The 4,237-nt window shown below is 35.6% G+C and overlaps 1 pseudogene; it reads right to left on the bottom strand.

Moving 5' to 3' along the window:
• Positions 1–229: 229 nt before the first annotated feature.
• LOC107417052 (cysteine-rich receptor-like protein kinase 44) lies at positions 230–3,793 on the bottom strand (annotated as a pseudogene).
• Positions 3,794–4,237: the final 444 nt, after the last annotated feature.

Raw genomic sequence — 4,237 nt, 5'->3', positions numbered from 1 at the left:
AAGGACAAACTTTTGTTGGCCATTTGAGCTTTGTCCTTTTTTTTTTTTTTTTTTTTTAAATTTCAAGCATCTTTTGATAGAAACTTGAAGTCTTAATACTGAAACATTTATATCTGGTTGAGAAAATATTGACACAAGTTAATATTTATGAAATATAAACAGATAAAAAATTAATATTATAATAAAAACAAGAAAACAGAAAGAAAGAAATAAAGAAGTGTGTAAAATTTCACTCTCGAGGATGTAATTCAGTGATTGTAACCGAATTGACAGATTGACTGGATTCTCCTGGAGTAGACTCATAAGTGCCATTATCTATACCACAATTTTCCTTCCATGTTTCTGAACCATCACTTTCCTTTGAAATATAAAATGCTGGCTTTGTAGGCATGGAGAAAGATATAGTGTAACTATTAAGCATCATGACAACCTCTGACATCTTGGGTCTACGAGAAGCACATTCTTGAACGCATAACAAACTTATGTGGATGCACTTCAAAGTTTCATGTCTAGGCCACTGATCCCCAATTGTTGGGTCCATTAGCTCCAAAGCTGTTCCTTTGCTCCAATGTTCCCATGCCTGTCACAAATCCAAAATGTTCCCAATCACTCAATCATGAGGTAAAAAATTACTGATTGTAGTAATTTTTGAATCTGTTTATTTACGTGGCTCTGGAGATTTGTTGAGTTTCGAAAACTGGAGCTTTTGCGACCTGTATTGATTTCCAAAACTAGAACGCCAAAGCTGTAGACATCAGATTTTGTCGAAAACTTGCCATTTTTTATATACTCTGGAGCCATATATCCACTACATGATGCCAGTTAGAAATATAAGTTATATATATCCTTTAAGATGTATGTTGTGAAGCATGCATGCATACAGAAAAGGTGTCGGTTTTTTGACTTACAAAGTACCAGAAATCTTATTTGTACTGCCTTGAGTCTGGCTTCCACAGAATAGTTTTGCTTGACCAAAATCCGAGATTTTGGGATTCATGTTTTCATCCAAGAGAATGTTGCTAGCTTTCAGATCCCTATGAATAACTCTGAGCTGAGAATCTTCCTGCAGATAAAGTAGCCCTCTAGCTATACCCACTATGATTTTGTACCGTATTTCCCATTTCAGAGAAGGTCGTTTAGCCTCATCTGTAACCATTCGATTTTCAAACATAAATGAGAAGTGTGGGATCAAGTATGTCAATAAGGATAAACTTCTTTATCTTTTATAGGTGAGGAGTTGTATTTGAAAGGATATTTGGTTCTTGATCCTATGAAGCTTTTGACAAATTTCCATAAGAAGGTTCTGTTTGCTTACCTTAATAAACCAACCAAAAGGAACTAGGATTCCGAAAAAGGATCGGAGAGAAGAGAAAGAGAACAGGACAAAGAAGAAACAGAGTGAAAAACACCGAAGTAAACCAATTGGGAAAAAGAAGGAAAGTAATTAAAAAAAAAAAAATCAAAAAAAAAATACTAATAAAATAAAATCTGAAGTGACAGTTGGGAAAAAGAACAAAAAGGCCGTATGGAAATGTGAAAGTGATACTACTGAAAACATAATTCATTTTTGATTTAGTATGATTTACTCATTATATTACAACAGAATGGCTGAAATATTGGGAGTCGAACACTAGCACTGAGTGCACAGTTTATAGAGAGCAAAGTGACAAGAAATATGGAAAATAAAGCATACCAAATAAAGTTCTGTCCAAGCTACCATTAGGTAGGTATTCACACACAAGAAGCTTCTCACTTTCTTCCACGCAAAATCCAAGTAGCCTTACAAGATTTTTGTGTAGCAACTTAGCAACCAGCAGTACTTCTGTTTTTACTTCTTCTAGACCTTGTACTGAGTTACTTGACAGCCTTTTTACTGCTATTTCTCGTCCATCATTTAGTATTCCCTTTAGATATTAATAATGCCAATTGTTTACAATAAACAAGAAGAAAAAAAAATGATCTTGAAAAACATATCAAATTCAAATGATATAAGCCATTTCACGCATCCTAAATTTGATTCACCCAATAGTATACTTTGCATCAGTTAAAGTAAACTAAATACCTTGTAAACTGCACCAAAACCACCTTCTCCAAGTTTGTGTTCATTGGAGAAATTTCCTGTTGCAGCTTCAAGCATTCTTAGTCCAATGACAAGGGACTGCGAACCACTATTGTCTTGTTCATGAACAATACTCTCTATATGACAAAAAGAAAGAGATATCACTTAAGACAGACTTCAATAGCTTTTTGGTTTCACTAGAGGCACACTCAAGTTGCAATTGGTAACGTGGTAAATGATAGTTTTTTATCTATGTTTTTTGCTGGCAGGGACGGTAAGAGAGAGTTAATTCTAAGATAGTAACCTTACTTGACTGCATGATAAGAAATAAAAAATCGAATTACCAGCTCTCTTCCTCCTTGTGTTTTTCCTCACTAAGTATGTACAGATTATCGACATTACTGGCAGGGCTGCTACTAGTAGGATTGCAACAGTAACAATTGTTTTTGTATTATTCTTCTTCCCTGCATATAAACAAACATCAAATGGTCAATTACAATTTCTTGAATTGGTATTTTCTTTAAAAAAAATTACTTAGCCTACCCTTAGAAATTAGAAATCTTACTTGTCAAGTTATTGACCAAAAAAAAAAAAAAAAAAGATAATAATAATAATCTTATCCGTCAAGTGCTGCGGGGTAAGAGTAACCTCTAACTGTAAGCCAATATCAGGCTAGAATGCAAACGTGTTCAGAAACTATAATCATTCCCACTACAAGATTTGTTAAGAAAATGAGGACATTGGGATATTGGCTAGCTAATACATATGCAATTACCAAATAGGAAATTACCAGCAGGATTGGTTGTATTAGTACTTCCAGTGGTGGTCGAGTTTGGCTCGAGCAACGGAGGAGATGAAGGTGCTAAATCAGGTGGTGCTACTTGAGGTGGTAACACAATGAATGGAGTTATTTCATACTGAGCAAAGCAACTCAGAGAAAATAACCGAGCTCCTACTTTTACACTACCCCAAAAACCTATGATATTGATAATCTCTCGCAGGCAATTCAAGCAGTTTCCTTGAGCTAATTCCCTGGTGCACTGCACCAAACCATATATATATCATAATTCATGGAACTTGTGTTTCCAACAGCAATTCTTGAAGGAGAGTATTCCGCATCTGATGAAAGACGATTAAGCAAGTTCTTCATCCGGACATCGAATAAAGGCTGGACAGTTGCATTGTTTACATTATAAAAAGTGTATATTGTTGAGCTGTTGAGAGTAGAGAAGAAACTCTTCTAGGAATACCGTATCACACAACCTTCATAACCTACGGAAGCTTCTTTCTGGTTCGGACAGTGCTGCCTGATATCTTCAGCTGCTGCACTTGCACACCTTAAGCAAAATTCTACAGAGAAGCTGCCAAAACATTGAAAAACGCCATAAATAATATCAGGGTTCTCACCCGCACTGATGCTGGAGTAAAACCCACCTTGTGAAGCATTGACAACAAGGGAAGTAAGGGTAAGGTTTCGGTTTTGGTCGTAGACACTTCCTGAAGTGTAATTGTGTGAAGGGCTACAGTTAGAATACAGATGACTTTGGGCTTCAGTGAGATAGAAAGATTGAAGAATACATGAAAATAAGAGCAAACAGGGAGCAGACAATGTAATAGGTTGCATTTTGAAAGCAGCTACAGAGTAGATAACAGGGGATGTATGATATGTATGAACAAACTAAGCCTGCCCCGCAACTTTTTCAAACAGAGAAGACTGTTGGGTCTTTTCCTTTGATTTTTTCCTTTTCTCCATCAATTTCTCGTTCATTACCTAAACTCATTTATATGCGTGAACAAGGGAATAGACTACTCGTTTGGATTGGAGTTTAAGTTTGACTAAGAAAGGCTAGAATTTTCTATGAAAGCAAGATTCAAAAAATAGACTTCGTGAACTTTGCCAAAAGAAAATTTCCACGAAGCGTATAGCTCCTAGGAAGCTCAACAATTTGAACTCAACTCAAGACCTCTCAATCTCAGAGGCTTTAATACTATGTTAAATCACAAATAATTTCAAAAAGCTATAGCTTATATTAAGCTCCCACAACAATGTTTAAAAGTTCATTTTCCAACAAAAGTAACATCATGTGGAGTTTGGTAATTTTCAGTGTTTTGAAGGTCCATGTTAATCCATCCATAAGTGTCAAAATTTCTCAAACCACCCCTTCAGCAATTGTGGTC

The sequence above is a fragment of the Ziziphus jujuba genome, chromosome 4 (assembly GCF_031755915.1).
Source record: "Ziziphus jujuba cultivar Dongzao chromosome 4, ASM3175591v1".
NCBI classification, from domain to species: domain Eukaryota; kingdom Viridiplantae; phylum Streptophyta; class Magnoliopsida; order Rosales; family Rhamnaceae; genus Ziziphus; species Ziziphus jujuba.
Note: the sequence above shows the minus strand (reverse complement) of the source record. Positions and strands in the feature narration are given on the sequence as shown.